General features: G+C 48.8%; 1 protein-coding gene across 5 annotated transcripts in view; it reads left to right on the forward strand.

Moving 5' to 3' along the window:
• Window positions 1-20000, forward strand: part of LOC125044652 (dual specificity mitogen-activated protein kinase kinase 4-like) — a 52529-nt gene that overhangs the window by 3094 nt on the left and 29435 nt on the right. The gene's annotated exons all lie outside the window — the stretch shown is intronic.

Consider the following 20000-nt stretch of genomic DNA (forward strand, 5'->3'; position numbering starts at 1 on the left):
CTCCTCTCATCTCTCTCTCTCTCTCTCCTCTCCCTCTCTCACTCTCCTCTCTCTCTCCCTTCTCTCACTCTCTCTCCTCCTCTCTCTCTCCTCTCTCCTCTCTCTCATCTCTTCCTCTCTCTCTCCCTCTCTCCCTCTCCTCTCATCTCCTTCCTCCTCTCTCTCTCCTCTCCTCTCCTCGCCTCTCACTCTCTTCTCTCTCGTTCTCTCTCTCCTCATCTCTCCTCTCTCCCTCCCCTCTCTCTCTCTCCACTCTCCCACTCTCTCTCTCCCTCATCTCTCTCCTCTCCTCACTCCTCTCTTCTCTCTCTCTCTCTCTCTCTCATCTCTCTCTCTCTCTCTCTCTCCTCTCCTCTCTACTCCCCTCTCTCCCATCTCTCTCCCTCTCTCTCTCTCTCCCTCCTCTCTCCTCTCTCTCTCTCCCTCTTCTCTCACTCTCTCTCCATTCTCCTCTCATCTCCTCTCTCCTCTTCTCTCCATCCCTCCTCTCTCCTCTCTCTCCTCTCTTCCTCCATTCTCTCTATCTTCTCTCTTCTCTCTCTCTCTCCATTCCTCTCTCTCTCTCATCTCTCTCTTCTCTCTCCTCTCTCTCTCTCCTCTCCTCTTCTCTCTCCACTCTCCATCCTCTCCTCCTCTCTCCCTCTCTCTCTCTCTCCTCTCTCTCTTCACTCCTCCTCTTCTCTCTCCTCTCTCTCTCACTCCTCTCTCTCTCTCCTCACTCTCTCTCTCTCCTTCTCTCTCATCTCTCCCTCTCTCCTCTCTCCTTCGTCTCCTCTCTCTCCTCTCTCTCTCCCCTCTTTCTCCATCCTCTCGCTCTCTCTCTCTCTCTCTCACCTCTCTCTCTCTCTCTCTCTCTCCTCCCTCTCTACTCTCCTCTCCTCTCTCTCTCTTCTCCTCCTCCTCTCTCTCTCCACTCTCACCCCTCTCCTCTCTCATTACTCCCCCTCACTCTCTCTCCTCTCTCTTCCTCATCTCTCTCTCTCTCTCCTCTCTCCCCTCTCCTTCTCTCTCCTTCTCTCTCCCACTCTCTCATCTCGTCTCTCTCTAATCTCTCTCTCTTCTCTTAACTTCTCTCCTCCCCTCACTCTCTTCTCCCTCCTCTCCCTCTCATTCTCTCTCTCTGTCACTCTCTCTCTCTGTCCTCAACTCTCCTCTCTCTCTGGTTTCTCCCTCTCTCTCTCAAGACTTTCTCTCCTCTCGGCTCTCTCTCTCTCTCATCTCTCCTCTCTCTCTCTCCTTCTACTCTCCTCCCACTCTCATCATCATCTCTCTCTCGTCACTCTCGATCGTCTCTCTCATTCTTATCCTCTCTCTCATCATCCCCCTCGTTCTTCCCCCCTCTCCTCTCTTCTCTCTCTCGTCTCTCTCTCTCTCTCTCTCTGTCTCTCTGTCTCTCTATTCTCTGTCGTCTCTCTGCTCTCTCTGTCTGTCTCTCTCGTCTCCTCTGTCTGTCTTCTGTCTGTCTCTCTCTCTCCTCTGTCGTCTCTATCCTCTCTCTCTTTCCTCAGAACCATCGTTCCTTTCTCTTCCTCACTCTCTCTCTCTCGTCTCGTCTCTCCCGCCCTCCCTCCCTCTCAGCTCTCTCCCTCCTCTCTCGTCCCTCTCTCTCTCTCTCGCCTCTGCCTCTCTCTCCCTCATCTCTCCTCGCTCTCCCCCCCCCTTCTCCTCTCCCTCTCTCTCCACCTCATCTCACTCGAAGAGGAACACTCAACACAGCTCTCCATAAGATCGCGACAGCTAATAGTTCAAAGTCAAAGATCGGATGAATCAACGATCTAAGAAATAACCCCTACCATAACATAACAAAAGTCTCTAAGAGAAACCCATCAACTCATAAAAATAAGAGTCACTAGACTCACCTCTCTCGATTCGGGTGACGTCTCGTCACTCAGCTCCTTCCACCATCAGATCACTAAACGCAAATCGGCGAACTCTCCACCTGCATCTCTACTCCAACTCTAATAAGTAATCGTCGTCATAACCATACAGAGGACCTCGCACCCAAATCTCTGCAAAAACAATTCGCTCACGAGAAATCTCCCCAAACTCTGAATGAGCGAGTGTCTCAGAACAATACAAAAACAGCGATAGGTACAAATAAGCACCATGACATAACAACAATCACCATGCAGAGGAATAACACCTCTCTCTCTCGCCCACCACTCCAAATAGAGTAAAACCGCTACCTCTCCCTCAATCCCTCAACTCTCCGACCCCTCAAAGACTCAAAAATATGCACAGCACCCTCGACCGCAGTATCTAAACACCCCTCTCGGATTACCCTCAGAAACTCTCCATCGAAACTCTGCAACAGCTCATGCTATCCTCATTTAACACTAATCGAGAAAGACGAATCAAATCATCGCTCTCTCTATACAAATGACACCACCAATCTCCACCTCAACACTCCTCACGACTAGACAATATCTTCTCAAGAACACAAAAACATTAACCCCATTCAATCTCACAAGTAACTCAACAAAACCAGACACAACCGTCAATCCAACTAATACATCGAAAAAAATCCTCCCTGTTCATCATCTCAACGCCCAACATCTCCCTCTCTCCTCCGAACTCACATTCTCCAAAAAAAACAGTAGACACACCTACCCTCCACAGGTCGCACACTTGGACATGGATCGACTCACAAACTCGGAGAGCAACCAAATGAAATAACAGCTCTCTAAACAGCCTCCAATATGCCAGGCTAAACGGTAACGCGATCTACCCGTCGAAAGACACAAGGCAAACAACTACATAGTCATGGAACAGCTCTAACACTCTCACAACCAAATACGCCACAGAACTCTCAAAGAACAATCTCTCGAGTATCCCCACTATCTCAAACTCACAATCAATCTTCAATCAGCTCCGAATGTATTCGGGTAAAAGCGTAATCAAAGAAGAAAAACACAAGAAAAAATCTCAACCACCCGGATTCACAGGTAAGCGAAAAACAGCCGCAACTCTCGGATTAACACTTAAGTTAAGACACACCCAAATATCCTCAACCCACGTTAGACCGACTCCGTTAAAAGAATCATCTCACGCGCAAAAGAAACCTCTAGTCCCCCCTCAAGGCCAGCTTCCAACGCAATCTCGAGTACCCTTCGTACAAAAAAAATAACTCCAGTCGCGACTCCCTCCCAATAGCGCAAAGATGGGGGATCGAGAAGAAAGATCGTTCCTGTCCAAACACACACACCCTAAGGTCTCAACCAACTCTCTCATACTGCACAAACCGCAACAGATGACCTCCACCTCAAACCACTCAACCTCCTCCCACTCGTTCAATCAATCTCACTGACGAACTCAAACATCTCTACAAGCCACAATCATAGAAACTCTCGACGACCCATACTCAAAAACACTCCAACAGCTGGATGAAGAAACGCCCACTGAGTGCACAAAAACTAAAATGATCTAACCTCTCCATCTCCTCCCCTCCAATCACGAGGAACATAAACTCCTCTCACCAGAACGACATCCGCCAAATGCAAATTCAGCACTCATCACATCGATGAATCTCCTTCGGGACGAAAAAAAAACCTAAGTAGACTCTAACACCAAGAATAACCACCTCAAAGGAATCCAGACACTCATTCAAAACTAAAACAACGACTCAAAAGCATAACAAGCCTACAAAGCCTAGTAGAACTATCAAGAATTTAGAAAGAAAACTCCACATCCAAACTCCTAAACACGGGGTTAGTTAGAAATGTAACCCCTTCAACCCACTACACGTTCACGTATCTCGGAAATCCTAAAAACAAGTCAAATCAAAAAGTAATATTGAATCTCAAAAACCATGATCACACATGCAAACACTACTCTCAAAGCCCGGTATGAAAAGCCTCAGGCTGCCGACCAGAACTCCAAGAGGTACCAAATAAATTCAAAGTAAAAACCACAATCACTCTCAAAAAGCAACCAACCGTCGTCTACCTCGAAAAATATCCAGAAATACGTTCTCCAAACAAATTAAACGAGATCACAAGTAATCCACTCACACTAAAAGAAGCCGAACTCGGCCCCGAAAAAATAGGAAATAAGAAATCAAATCACGACGTCCCTCCAGAGCCAAAAAACCTATACTCGACAATAAATCAACAAGGAATCAAAACACGCGAAGGAGAATGGCATAAAAAACAGTTGCACTAACCAACTAAGCTCCACACAGTATACCACACTCGACAGAAAGGATCCATATCCAACCTCGTCCCAAAACCAAAAAAACCTCAATGGCAAAGACTCCAAAAAAAGAGGCAACCAGGAACACCTCGACCGATATCAAGAAAGCTTACAACCTCAAACCAAAAACTCTAATTCCGACGGACGTGCAAAAGATTTGACAGATCCAGGACACAATATAATGTCGAAACTTCACCAAACTCGCAAGTCTCCGGACCTCGTAGCAAAAACCTCAATAAAAAACAAGCTTGAAAACCAACTTAAACTCAACTATCTTCAAACGAATCTCATCGTCAAACAAGAGCGTCAACCATCCCACTCAAGACAAAAACATCAGCCACATATCTCCAAAACGACGATAAAAATACACGCGCCAACTCAACTGACTCAAAAACAACAACCTGTAAAACACTCAATCAAGGGTCTCAAAAAACCAGGCTCGAGCGAGTATAGATACCTCAACAAACTCTCCCACCCCTCGTGGTGGTGTCATCAATCCCGACACCAAAACTCCATGTAAAATCGAACACACACATACTCGAGAACGAAAAAGCCACAAACTCAACTCTCCACACGAAAACTCCACAAGACAATGACAAATTTCATCACCAATTATCCTCCAGAAAACCAACTGCGAACTTCAAGATCACAAGTCTCTTCACGCAGACGGCCCCCCAAGTTATGGATAGAAAGCCTAAGTGTTTATATAAACTCAACAAAATGAACAACCTCAGTAACAAATACTCTCGAAAAAACTCCAAATAAACACTCAAACCCCTGCACCGAACATAGTAGCAAAACATACAAACACAAAAAAACACTCGACGATCAGGCCAGTCAAAAAAATCGCCCCCACCACCCACCCAAACACACCAAATGCAAGAAACAGAACATCAGCAAAGCGTACCCACATCTATCTCAACCTCGATAGAAGGGAACACCCAATAACTAGCAATACATCACTCCCTCATGCAGTGGTCTCCACTCGAACCCAATAGGCTCTAAAAAAAGCAGACTGTCTCTCTCTCCTCCTCACCTCAGAAACTTCTCAAAAGGTAGCTCTAAAATAACCCAAAGAGAAAACCGAGAACTCGTCGATGAACTCTGTTCACATCCGAATAAATTGAACCACAAAAGGAGAATGTTGAGGGGAGTCAATAGCCTCCAAGAAAACTCTCAAAACGAAAATCTCGCAAACCTAGACACAGAAACAAATCTACAGAAATCTCAAAAACCGCTCATCTCAAGTAAAAGCTCCAAATCCATTAAGGACACAGCTCGAACCAAAAGAGAGCTTGTGAAAATGGAAGCGCAAACACCCCATATCAGGCCGTCAACCTACTACCCCCGCATCTCTCTTCTGAAACAAGCGACGCATAAAGCAATCTCGCATACCTCCAAGTTCACCGTCATTCTCATTAGATCGCGAGCTCATTCACAGACGGCAAAAATCATACTCAATCGAAGCAGAATAAACCGCGCTTAGCGGATCACAATACACCTGGAAATAATGATTGGAGATCCCTAACTCAGGAACCTCAATAACCTCTCGCAGACTTACCTTCCGCGTAAAGAATTAACATCGTCAGCGATCACATGCAACCTCTGTCAATACACAAAATATCTCAATCCACAAGAGCTCAGTACTCCGAGGGATGAATCCTGCCCCAATACATTACCTCACTCGGAAAAAGGCCCTCGGTCATGGAACAAACTACAAAAACGTCAAAAACTACACGATAGCCCCAATCTCGCACCGGCCAGCAGGCTCATCCAGTTCTACGGGCGCTGACTGAGAATACAGAAAAGTGAATCCACGAGCCGAAGAAAATACAAGAACAAAAGTAATCAAAGCAACAAAGATAACAGCGAGCCAAGAAATCAAAAAGCAACTACAGAACTCACAAGCGTAGACCCGCGAAACCCAGTAACCCCAATATGAACAATCACAGAAAATTACGTCACCAGGACACAGACATTGTACTCACTCTCCCACTCGGCAACGGATCCGTGGCGGGAAGAAACGCCACCAATGACCTCTATCTACCGAGACCGAAGATATGGGTGTAGTAGGGTCGATTGTGTGGTGTGGTAAGGATGGTGAGTTGGTGCAAGTGGGACGGAAATAATACATCTCCAACGGACCCTAGCCAACGATACTCTCCGGCAAAGTGAAAGGAGCCGAGAAAATGAGATACACTCGCCAACCAAAGTTCAAACCATAAAACTGAGTCATAGCGTTAAAACAACCCTCAGGAGGAAGACGATCAGGTAGGAGAAGAAGGTCCTCTCCAAATACATCTCTAGGAATCAAAACATACTCGTAACGTACCCCACTCCCTCTAACCCGCACCGTCGCGATCCTCAGTCCTACAGACAGGAAAAACATCTCAAACTTGAAAAAGAAAACCAAAAAAAACAAGTCAAACAAGGTCTACTCTCACGCGCAAGCATGCGTAAGCGAAAAAATAAAATCGACCAATGCGAAAAAACGCAAAGATTACATAAGAAGATATACAGCCATCTCTCTCACTCGACAAAGTACTCATAAAGAAAAAACTCCCTGTAACGATAATGCACGAAGATGCGCGAAAATAATCTGCAAACAAATCTCGAAACCATACGAACACCGAAAAACTTGTCAACCCCAAAAACGTCCTAACACCAACAATCTAAAAAAAACAGAAAAAACCGAAAGTGCAAAACCTCAGACAAACTCTCGGCTAATCATGGAGTCTGAAGGCTTCTCCAATTATCAGATACAATTGACATCTCGACTCACAACCCAAAAAGAAATAATATCTCAAATACTGCTCAGAAACCAAACCTAGAGATAAGCAGGTCTCATAAGTCTATAACGCAAGATTGACTCTCAATAAAGAATCAACACGCCGCTCAGATCACAACTCCATCCACACCGCAGTGATATCGTCTCAAATTAATCCGATCAAAAAGAAGAACAAAGGAAACTCCCCAGACCACTCACTTAAGAGGTAGCGACGAACACGTGCAACAAGTCACTCCAAGAAGGACCCCCCCCCCCCCCCCCGCAAACTCTCTCCGGCGCAACTCCAAAACTGCTAATAACCAGAATGACGCTCTCTCTGAACTCAACGGTAACAGAAATAAAATACCAAGAAAACACTTTCCGTCTTAAAGCACAGTACGCCCCAAATACTAATACCCGCAGATCAGATGACAAACACCAAAGACAATCCACCTCAAACTCAAACAAGTAGAGAAACTCTCCAAAAGATCAGTCTCGCCATCCCGCTACAATCAACCGGGGATCACAAGACCACCACAAACTCCAAAATACGATACATATCGGATCTCTTCACACACAACAAAAAAACAGACAAAGTACACATGCAAAAATCTCATCCAGTCCCATATTTCACCTAGTCTCATCACTAAAGGCCAAAATCTCCTCACGGAAAACACACCTAACCGCCAACTCACAACAAAGCTACCCAGAATAAGAAAAAGACTCTCTAAGGTACCGTGTCCATCCTCAAGATCATCGTCTCCGACTCCCCCCAAGCTAGAAAACCGACCAAAAACTAAGCATCTTGAGAAGATAGCCACAAATATACTGCCATCACGCCTCCGCCTAATCAGTCTCTTCAATCATTCCGTAAACACGACAAAGACTAAACCCATAAAACAATTCCGACGAACACGAGGAGCTCAAGTCCGAAAACTCTCAAAACATAATCCCACTCTACGAGGCCTCGTCAACGCAGCAGAGCGGACATAAGTAATGTAGGAGGAAAGTCCCAAACACAAACCTGGCCCCACTCCATAGGCACCACGGCCAAAACTCCTCGTCTCCTTCTCTCCAGAGTCTCCCCTCTCTCCATCCCCTCAACTCACTCTCATCACCATCTCCGCTCTCTCCCAACTCTCTCTCACAACCTCTCCCCTCGCCTCTCCCTCTCTCTCAACCCTCTCACAACTCAGCTCTCTCCCCAACACTCCCCAATGGTCTTCCCCCTCCCCCTCTCCGAAAATCCCTTGCTTCACCTCCTCTCTCTCTACCCTCTCGTCCACTCACCTCCCTTCTCACAACTCACAAAATCACAGTCTTAAGTAAGATACAAAATTGGAGCTCTAAATGTACTCCGGCGACCTCTCAGTTATCAGTCAAAAATCCATCAAAGACCTCCACTGCATAACTCCCTGTAAGAAGCTCGTTGCTCACTCATATAACGGACCAAACCAAGAAGAAGACATACAACAATTTCTCTCAAGCACGCAACACCCCCCTACATCACACTCCTCTCCTCACCCCCCACAGCCGCCCTCCTCCACATACCTACCCTCCCAACTCTCGTTCAATCTTCACAAATCCATACTCCCTTCCAATCAAATTCGATCCCATAAGTACTAGGGAAAGAACTGTTACTCTACCCCGCGGGTACAAAACAAACGGGCACAAACCCGCAAAATAACCATCAGATCTCAACTTCAGAAGCGTCTTATCTTCTCAATACTAGAAAAAAATCCCTCAAAGAAGAATTAAGTCCAAAAAAACAAGTATCATAATATACACAACCTAATCCATACTCCATCAAACGATAGAAATCACATCAGGCTCAACCGAAACACTCTCCCCATAAACTAACTCGAACCCCTTACCAAAATCCACAATCTCGCCCCCAGGGCCGGAAGAATCTCACATTCTACTTAGATCAAGTCTCTCATCAAGCGTGCAATCTCTTCCCCATCTCAAACTCTCTCCGCCTCCTACTCACCAAGGGGTGTTAGGGGGGGGGGGGGGGGGGGGGGGGGGGGGTGAAGGGGGGCGCCGGGCTCCAACACACTCTCTCTACAATACCATCTCTCCCCCAACACCCCAGTCAAGCAGTATCGGTCGCACAACTGAGTAAAACATCAACCCATTCGTTGAACATCACTCATCCTCGACTTCCTAGGCATATAACTCAGTAAACTCCCGCATCCAGATACGTCACTCCAAAAGATCAAGACGTACACGCTCCTCTCACAAATAACATCCCTGGGCTCCCTCCACTCCCATAGGCTGCCATCACAACTCGAAAAACCGAACAACGCAGAAACCCACTCCAGTCTCAAAATGAGTAAACTCACGAACCTCAACCCTCCCCGATATCCTCGACTCTCTATTCTCCCGCTCAAACTCGTATCGATAAAGTACAATTGAACTTCCTCCTCTCAAAACTCAATAATACCAGACACTCATGACTCGGCATAACCCGTCGACCTCACGATTTTCAGAAAGTACACCTCCTCTACTACCTCCCCAACTCTCGAAAGGAAAAAACACCATAGCGCGCTCCCGAATTGGGCTCACAAGACATACTCAAAACAACCGGCTCAAACCTCTCTCCACGTTCGCCCTAAACACCGACTGCATTAAGGTTCAATTCATCAAAACAAACAAAAAATACACCACTCGCGACTACGGCTCAATACAAACGCTATTCACACAGAGCCGCCTTGAGAAGGTCCTTCCAAAACAAAACGACTTAAACCACGAGTCTGACGTGTCTCCGGAGTTCATTAAATTCTCCATACAGATCGTACAATCGCCCACAAGCACACTCGAGGAGAGCAAGAAGGCGAGTCACAGAGAATAATTTCTCAAGAAAGAACAGTTGAAAAACACTTAGGAAATGCGTTGTTCAAAAACCCTCTCGAGGACAGAATCAAAAACAAGAGCAATTTTTCTAGAATCAAAAAATCTCACTCAATCCCTCAATCATCAAAACAAAAAGCCAAAGATATCGAACATGACAACCTACGAAACGACACACTGAGAAAGCGAACTTCACTCCAAGGTCCTACACTCACACTCAAAGGAAACACGCCGGAATGAGCCTCACACACAAATACCACACATAAAACTCCCACATCCGAGGCAAGACAGCTACGTCCGAATATAAACTCACAGAGTCAAAAAACCGATACAGCCATCAACGAAACCTCACAACACAATCGGAACAGATAAAAGCTGGCAGAGACGAGACACTAAAAACCTAAACATTCTATCTCTCAGATGAACTCATCCTCTCACTCAACAATAAGGGATTTAATCTCTTAAACGTCAAACGAAACTATATCAATCACCTATAGACATAAAAAACTAAACCCCCCACCACCCCACCCACCCCGGTCCATAGACAAAAAACTCCAACATACTCAAAACACTCAAAAAAGACCTCCTCAACACTCGAAGCGTCTTCTCATCAACAAAAAATAGAACCGTGATCGAAAGATTCAACCTCTCTCCTCTCACTCGTCTAAATAAATCAGAAACTCCACACCTTCTATCTCACCAATAAGAAACAGTGTCACCCAAACCAGATCCCGACCCAATCTCAAGAGTAACATGCCTCGATAAAACCAACCAATAAAACCAATGAAAAAAACCTAAAACAGACGTACCCCGAGAAATAAAGCAAAAGTTAAAATCAAACCACTTCTCATATCCTGAACTATAAAACTAGAAAACGCTACGGGACCAACAATAAACTCAGGTTCTATCCACTCCAAGTCCGCTATTAGCATCACTGACATAGGGGAACGGTCACAGCAAAAGTCTCGCTCAAATCCTCAACTCTCTGGATAAAACAAAACCCAAAAGAATCTCAAAGAAGAAAGCTACGCAATGTCTCACTCGTTCACTCTCAAAAACAAAGATCTCTTCTCTCGCACTCTCCCACACTCAAAAACCCTCTCTCCTCTCCTCCTCTCTCTCCCCTCAACTCCTCAACACTCCGACGTCTAACACACTCCCAAACCCTGGGGACTCACTCATGCGTCCAATCCAGAACAAAGCAAGACCTCCAAGACTCTCGCAAAATACCCATCTCACCCACATCAACAAAACGAAAAAACCATCCAAACCCCAAGAGAGGAAAGCTCCTATCAAGCTCAAATCCAATCACTCCAACTCACGACACCGGCACAGGACAATCACTAGAGTATGAAGATAAATCATAAACTCGTCTGCCCCCCCTAGACTCCAAGACAAAGGAAATCCTACAATCTCGTATAAATCCTCGCTGCTCGCGTCCATCAGAACGGGCGCACAACTACACACAAGAAACTCGTCTTCACACGAGCCAACCCTCCCGCCTCTCTCTCTACATCCTCTCCCCTCCCTCCCGAACCCACTCTCCCCTCTCCACTACCTCTCCTTCTCCCACCCGACCCCTACCCCCCACTCTCTCATCGCTCTCTCCTCTCTCCCCCCGCGCACTCTTGTTCTGCCCCACGTCTCTCACAATTCAACCCATCTCTCCCTATACACCACCCTCTCCACACACGCATCGAACTTCAAAAACCTCATCTCTCCTTCCATTCTCTCAACTCTCACTCGGACTGAACCCCTGTGATAAATTCTCACTGCTCTTCCCCCCTCCTCCAACATAACCCCTACTGCTTCTAAATCTCTCACATCAAACACGGAGACACACACGAAGAAAGCGCAACTAAACACACCTCGGGACATCTCAGTCCCTTCTCTCTCAAACCACTTCTCCTCAACAACCCCATCTCCTCTCGATCCACCAGCAAACTCATCCATCTCTCAACTCAATCTTCTCTCCTCCTCACTCCTTCTCTCAACAGCTCCTCCTCTCTCTCCATCACTCTCTCTCCCACGTCTCTCTCCCTCTCTCTCCCCACTCCCTCCCAACCCTCCCTCGTCCGCCTCTCTCCCTCTCTCTCACTCTCTCTCCCTCTCCATCCCTCATCCATCACACACGTCACCCCCTTCTCACCCTCTCCCCCTCCAACCCTCTCTCTCCCTCGGGCCTCTCCTCTCTCCCAACCCCACCCCCTCCCATTCCAAAAATCCATTAAGATCGAAATGCCCACACTCCAGCGTACCCTCAAGACGTCACAACTAACCTCGACTCTCAAGAAGAAACCGTGAGAGAGAAAGCTCCTAATCTCTATCAAACTTCGAATAGCAAAACGAAGCCCAAAGGCTCCAGTTACACAACGCCCCTCCTCACCCACCTCACCCCATCTCTCCCTCTCTCACCACCCCCCCCCTACCCCCTCTCCTCACACCCCTCTCTCCACTCTCTCCATCTCACCTCTCCCAACCCCCAACTCTCTCCCCACATCAACCATCCTCCCTTCATCTGTCGTCTCTTCCACACACACTCTTCTCCACCCTTCTCCTCACCCCCCCTCCACCCTCTCATGCCCCCTCACACTCTCTCTTCACCCATCCAACCTCTCGAATTACTACAGGTTCTCCGAAAATCGAAAACCTCTCCATCGCTAATCTCCCACGTCTCCAAACGAAGACCTCCTACCCGACTTTTCATCCCACTCACCGATCTCCCCCCACACTCATCCAACGACAAACCCTCTTTCTCATAATTCATCATCATCGACAAACTCATCTTCTCACACACGAGGCGGACCCCCCCCCATCTCTATCTCGCGCAACCAATCTCCCTCCACTGGAGGCATCAGCCACCCCTTCATACCCTAATGCCATTCCACGAATAATAAACTTATTTCATCTGACCACCCAACATGTCAGATGAACACCGAAACGGACTCTTAACACCAAAGACCTCTAACCCGCTCTCCTCCCATCACTCGCGTCGCATCCACAGGGCTTTTCCCCTCTCCAGCGACTCGAGGATGATTCTCTCACCCAGAACGCACTCACAGCTCGCACTCCACCCTTCACCACAAAGTGAGAACAAAGAACGGAAACAAAACCTACAGTCTAAATCGTCGATATCTCTCTCACGCTCACCGAGCCAAGCAGTCCTCGACCGACTCTCCAGACAGAAGTAGTTTTCTTCCAATGCAACTCGCCCCTTCTCACCACGCTCTCTCATCTCCTCCTCTCCTTCCCGCACCTCTCAACACGAAAAGACTCAAGGACTATCCAGGGCACCCAAAAATAGTCACCAAAAGAACATCTCCTACCTCCGCGATCAGATCAGCTCAATAGAACTCTCGAAGGGTCTAACAACTCTAACACTAAAATCTCAATAAAAAGACCATGCCCCTCACCGACTGAAAAATCCCCCTCGGAGCTCCCCAAAGCGATGCACAGGAAGTAATCATAGGCTGAAAGTTAAAATAGATCTCAGTAAGCTCTCACCATGGACAGAGACCGCTAACTCAACTTCCACCCTACCATCACAGGATAAAACAACCCACAACTACAAAAGCCCAAACAATAACCCAAAAGGCTCGCATTCTCTGTCATCATCCTTCTCGTCCATCTCTCTCCCACTCCTCACGCATCTCAACCCAGAACCTCAAGCCGTACAACCTCTCCCAAGTCCCACAACTTCCACCCAGCTCATCATTCTCTCTAACCGCTCTCTCATCCCAGTTTCCCCCCCCCCTTCCCCTCTCTCTCCTCGTCCCTCCCTCTCTCAGACCCTCTCCCCAGGCACCATCAACTCCTCGTCACTCTCCTCCTCCGCTAGTCACGTCGTCTCTCCCCTTCTCCTCTCTCTCCTCCCCTATCCCAGAGACTCTCCCCTCCTGTCGTCGTCGTCCCCTCCCTCAGTCTCTCTCAAAAGCCACTCAATCTCTCTTCTTACCGCTCACTCACTCCTCACCACCACCACCTCTCATCACCCAACCCTCTCTCTCTACTCTCATCTTCCCGCTCTCCATCACTCACTCTCTCTCTACATCCCTCTCGTCTCACTCTACCTCTCTCTCCTTCTCTCTCTCCCCATCACTCTCAAATTCTCGAACCTCACCCTCTCTCACACATCTCACAACTCTCTCTCCCTCTCCCTCCTCCTCACTCTCTCCTCTCTCACTCGATCTCCCCTCTCGTCTCTACACCTTCTCTCTCTCCCCCCTCACAAAAACTCATCTCTCTCTTCCTCCTCTCTCGCCTCTTCCCTCTCCCTCTCTCTCCCCATCTCTCATCAACCTCTCTCCTCACCTTCCACATCTCTCTCACTCTCCCTCTCACCACCATCGCTATCTCTCCATCTTGTCCCGCACTCTCCCCTCTCGCCCCCGACCCTCCTCCCATCTCCTCATCCCAGAACTCTCTCCGCATCCTTCCCCTCCCACCTCTCTCGCCTCTCCGCCATCTCATACTCCCCTCTCTCCCTCACATCTCTCTCGACAGCCCGCCAACATCTCAAAACTCCCTCTCCTCTACCACCATCTCCCTCCTCTCCACAACACTGGTTCCTCTCATCCCTCGCCCCTCCACCTCCTCCAGAGGTCCACTCCTCCTCTCCTCACCTCCTCCCTCTCTCTTCTACAACCCCATAATCTCTCGTCTCCACACTCCTCCCACACCTCCCCTCTCGAATCTCCCTCTCCTCTCCATCCCTCTCTCTCATTCTGTCTGATCCGCCCCTCAACTCGCATACTCCTCTCTAACCTTCCCCCATCCTCTCCGACCACCGTATACTGCCCTCTCTCCTCCTTACCCTCCCGGGCGTCGCCCTTCCTCCTCCTCCAACCTCTCATCTCCCTATCCTCACGCTCACCTCACCCCTCCCTCTCTTCACTCACACAACTCTCCTCTCCCGACCACCTCCAACTCCCTTCCCTCTACACCATCTCTCCCGCCGCACGCCGGCAAACTCCCCTCCATTCCTCCTCCTCTACTCTCTCCCTCGTCCCCTCTCAACTTCTCACTCCCCCTACCCCTTCTCCTCTCTCCCTCACAAATCCCCCACCACTCACCACTCTCCTCCCACCCGAAAATACTCTCTCTTCTCTCTCTCCCACCCCAACAGAACTCATCTCTCTCTCTCCTCACCCTTACCTCTCCTCACCCACCTCTCTCTCTCCTCTCTCTCCCCTCACATCTCCAGAACTCCTCGCAATCACTCTCTCACCCACATCATCTCTCAGCCCATCTCTCTCTCTCCTCTCCCCTCCTCCGCATCTCTCCACCCCCCTCGTCCGACCTCCTCCACCTAACAAACCTCCCACTCCTCGCTACGTCCGTCTCGCCATCAGCTCTCGCAACACACCCTCCTCTCTCACCGTCAATTCGGTCATCCTCTCCACCCACCTTCATCAACGCTACTCCTCCTCTCGCTCCCTCACACGCCCCTCGCTACCGCTCTCAATCCCACACCTCTTTATCTATCTCTATACCACTACTCTCCAAAACTCTCAGCTCTCACTATAGCACTCCAAATCGTCCAATAACCAGTGTGATCATAGCGTTCTACTATACTATCACCCACTAAGATCATACAAATTCAATCTAGCTCTAAGACGATCCAAGACAAGCTCATCTCTCTAGATAATACATATAGACACCCCCCTCTTCGCAACAAATTACTCTATCACTACCATCTCATCCCCACTATCTCTCTCTAGACCTATCTCGCCTTCACCATCCCTAACGTCATCTCATCGCCTCTACCCAGCTCCAAAAATATAATAATACCCAGCCCCCCCGCTCCACTCTCTAACTCTCTCTCACTCCACATTCACGAATCTCACTCTCTCTCCTCTCTACTGCTCTCGTCTCGATCATCCTACTACCATCTGAATCCTCCTCGCGATCAATCACTCTATCTCTATACTCTAATCGTACTCGAGTCCCTCGCTCGGATACAATCTTCCCCCCCCTCAGCCCAAATCCTCTATCTCCAATCAACGAAATCACGGCACCGCTCGCTCCCCCCTCTCTCCCGTCGTCTCTCTCATACTACAGCACCTCATCCTCCCCTCTCTCTCGACTATCTCCCTTTTTTTCTCTACAATCTCTCGTGACACCTCTCTCGCGGACACTCTCTCTCCCTCTATTCTCCAGCGCTCTCTCTACTCCCTCTCGCTCTCTCCTACTCTCTCCCAGCTCTATCTCCATCATCTTCTCGCTCTCGCACGTCTCGCTCTCCCTCTCTCTCTCTTCTCTCGCTCTCTATCCTCTCTCGCGCTATGTAGGGTATGACGGTCTGTATGTCCTCTCTCATCTTCTTCGCTCTCTCATAAGATCTATCCATAATCTATCTCTCGATCTCTCGTAATCTTTAGTATGTAGACTATGTCGATTTGTCTATAATGCCCTATCTTATATGTACGATCCCTACTAGATCTGTATCTCATCCATGTCTCGCAGCCATCTCGACATCTGTTTTTCCTCCTGTCCTCCTCTCTCTTCATTCTCATCACTCTACTTATCAACATAGAAAGAGAATTATATGAGATTATGATGAGGTATAGAGTAGATAAGATATAGATAGAAGAGATTATATAGAGAGATATATAGATTTGTATATCTATAAATAAATAAGATAAGATATGAAGATAATATAAATTAATAGAATATAATATAAGTAGATATATATATTAGAATATAAGATAGAATATAGGGGTAGTGAAGAGTATAGTTTGAATAGATAGATAGATAGTATTGAAGGTTGGGAGTATCTATCTATCTCTCGAATACATACATCTCTCTATCTCTCAAGCTCGAAACCCACTCTACTATCGACTCTGCCGAAATATCTTCCATCTCTCTAAGTAACACTCTCTCATCTCCTGCTCTCTCTCCCCTCGTATCTCCGCTCCTCCTCTCTCTCGTCCCTCGCTCGCTCTCTCATCTCTCATCTCTCTCTTCACTCTCTCTCGTCCTCTCTCTCTGTTCTCTCTCGCTGTGGTTCCTCTCTCCTCTGTTTCACGTCTCTAATCGCCTCTGTCTCTCTAGCTGTTGCGCTCCTGTCTCTCTCATCTCTCCCTCTCTAATCCTCCATCTCTCGCGATCCCGCTTTACATACGTCGTCTGTTATCTCAAAGAACCTCTCAGCTAGATCACAGATATCTCTCTCTCTTCGCGCGCTCTCTAATACCTCCTCTCCTCTCCGATCTCATCTCTCTTCGCGGCTCCAAAACCACTCTCTAAACTCGGTTCGTTCTACTCTCTATCTCTTTCTTCTTCTCGCTCCTATCTCTACTGCTACTCTTCCTTCTCTCCTCCTCGTCTCACTCCTCGCTCATCCTCAACTATCGCTCTCAGATCTCCATCACAATCACACATCGCTCGTCCTATCTCTTCTCCTCTCTCTACCTACCCTCGTACTCAGTTACGCTACCTGCTCGAGTCTCGATTGTACTTTCTCTTTCTGTCTGTCTGTCGTCTGTCGGTGAGGTTATCTGTCTCTGTTGTCGCTGTCTGTCTGTCTCTATGTCCTCCTGTCGCTCTGGCCTAACGTCGCTCTGTCGCTCTACTCTATAGATCTCATCTTTCGCTCTTCTCATATCGTCTCCAATCTCTCTCGCATCTCTCTCCAATCTCTGCTCCTCTGTCCCTCACCATCTACTCTATGTCCCCTTCTTCCGTCCCCATCTCTCTCTCTGTCCTCTCCAGTCACATCTCCTCTATGTTCTCTCTCTCTCATTCAGTCTTCTCTCTCTCTTCTCCTATTAGTAATTCGCTCACTCTCGCAATCAGATTCTCCTCTCTCCATCTCTCTCTGAACGGTCATCCTCTCTCCTCCTCTCTCTCTCTTTCTTTCTCTCTTTCATCATCTTTCTCTCTCTTTCCTCTCAATTTCTCGCTTCTCACTCTCTTTTCGCTCTCTTTCTTTCCTCGTCTCTTCTCTCTCCTCTCGTCTCTTTCTCGTCTTTATTTTTCTAAAAGCTCCTCATCTCATTTCTCTCTCTCTCAATCGTCATCTCTCTCTATCTCTTCTCATCATCTCTCTCGTCTCTATCTCCTCGCGATCAATCCCCCTCTCTCTCTCTCTCCCTCTCTCCCTCTCTCCCTCTCTCTCATCTCCCTCTTCTCTCCTCCCTCTCTTCTCCCTCTCATCTCTTCCCCGCTCTCTCTCCAGCGCATCTCTCATCCCTCTCGCTTCCCTCCCTCTCGATCATCATCCCCAGTCTCTCCCCTCTCCCCTCTCATTCTCCTCTCATTCTCTCCCTCTCTCCTCGCTCCTCTCGCATCTTGCTCCCTCATCTCTCTCCCTCTCACCTCTCTACATCGCCCTCTCCCTCTCGCCCTCTCCCTCTCCCTCCCCCTTTCTCTCATTCTCCCTCTCTCTCTCTCTCTCTCTCTCCTCTCTCCCCTCCCTCCCTCCCTCTTCTCTCCCCCCTCCCTCTCTTCGTCCCCCTCTCTCTCTCTCTCCCTCCTTCTCCCTCTCCCTCTCCCCTCCCCTCTCTCTCCTCTCTATCTCCACTCCCCTCTCCTCTCTCCCTCTCTCTCTCTCCCTCTCTCTCTCTCCCCCTCTCCTCCCTCCTCCTCTCTCCCCTCTCTCTCCTCCCCTCTCCTCCCTCTTCATTCCCGGTCTCCCTCTCTCCCTCCCTCTCTCTCCTCTCTCTTTTCCTCTCTCTCTCATCATCTCTACTACCATTTTATCCCCTCACTCTCTCTCTCTCCCCTCAACTCTCTCTCCTTCTCCCTCTCTTCCTTCTCTCTCTCCCCCCCTCTCCATTTTTCTCTCCTCCTCGTCTCTCTCTCTCTCATCCTCTCTCTCTCTCTCTCAGCTCTCTCCCTCTCTCTCTCTCTTCCAAGCTCTCTCTCTCTCTCATCTCTCTCTCCCCTCTCCTCTCTCTCTCTCTCTCCTCTCCCTCCCTCTCTCTTCGCATCTCTCTCTCTTCTCCCCGTCCCCTCATCTCTCTCTCCTCCCAAAACCATCTCTCTCTCTCTATCTCTCATCCCTCTCTCTCTCTCCTCCTCTCTCTCTCTCTCCCATCCTCTCCCCTCTCCCTCCTCCCCCCCCCCTCCCTCTCTCTCTTTTCCCCCTTCTCTTTCCCTTTTAGGTTTCCACTCCTTCCTATCTCCTCTCCTCTCTCTCTCCCCCTCCTCAATTCCCCCCCTCACCCCTCTCCTTCTCCCCACCCCATTCCCCCTCTCCTCCCCTCTCCTCTCTCTTTTCCCCTCCCCTCTCTTCTCCCCTTCTCTCTCTCCTCCTTTTCTCTCTCTCTCCACCTCTCTCTCTCTCCTTCTCCTCTCCATCCTCCTCCCCTCTCCTCTCGCCTCTCTCCCCTCTTCCTCTCTCCCCCTCTCATCTCTCTCTCCGTTCCCCTCTCACCTCTCCTCTCTCCCCCCCTCCCCCCTCTCTCCCCCCTCTCCTCTTCTCATTTCTCTCATCTCTCTCTTTCTCTCTCTCTCTCTCCCCTCCTTCGCTCTCTCTCTCTCTCCCCACTATTCTTCCCTCATCTCCTCTCTCTCTTACGTCCTCCTCTCTCCTCTCCCTTTCTCCTCTGCTCTCTCTCTCTCCTCTCCCTCCCCCCCCTCTTCCTCTCTCGTCCTCTCTCAAAAAATCTTTTCCTCTCTCTCTCTCTCTCTCTCCACTCTTCCTCTCCTCAACCTAATCTCTCTCATCTCTCTCACTCCCTCCCTCTCTCTCTCTCTCTCTCTCCCCCTCTCGACCCCCTCCCCTCTCCCTCTCCTCTCTCTCCCTCTCTCTCTCTCCCTCTCTCTCTCTCCCTCTCTCTCTCTCCCTCTCTCTCTCTCTCCCTCTCTCTCTCTCTCCCTCTCTCTCTCTCTCTCTCTCTCTCTCTCTCTCTCTCTCTCTCTCTCTCTCTCTCTCTCTCTCTCTCTCTCTCTCTCTCTCTCCCTCTCCCTCTCTCTCCCTCTCTCTCCCTCTCCCTCTCTCTCCCCACTCTCTGTCCCTCTCTCTGTCCCTCTCTCTCCCCACTCTCTGTCCTTCTCCGTCCCTCTCTCTCCCCACTCTCTCTCTCTCTCTCTCCCTCTCTCTCTCCCTCTCCCTCTCCCTCTCCCTCTCCCTCTCCCTCTCTCTCTCTCTCTCTCTCTCTCTCTCTCTCTCTCTCTCTCTCTCTCTCTCTCTCTCTCTCTCTCTCTCTCTCTCTCTCTCCCCCCCCCCCCCCCCCCCCCCCAC

Source organism: Penaeus chinensis, chromosome 36 (genome assembly GCF_019202785.1).
Source record: "Penaeus chinensis breed Huanghai No. 1 chromosome 36, ASM1920278v2, whole genome shotgun sequence".
In the NCBI taxonomy this organism is placed as follows: Eukaryota; Metazoa; Arthropoda; class Malacostraca; order Decapoda; family Penaeidae; genus Penaeus; species Penaeus chinensis.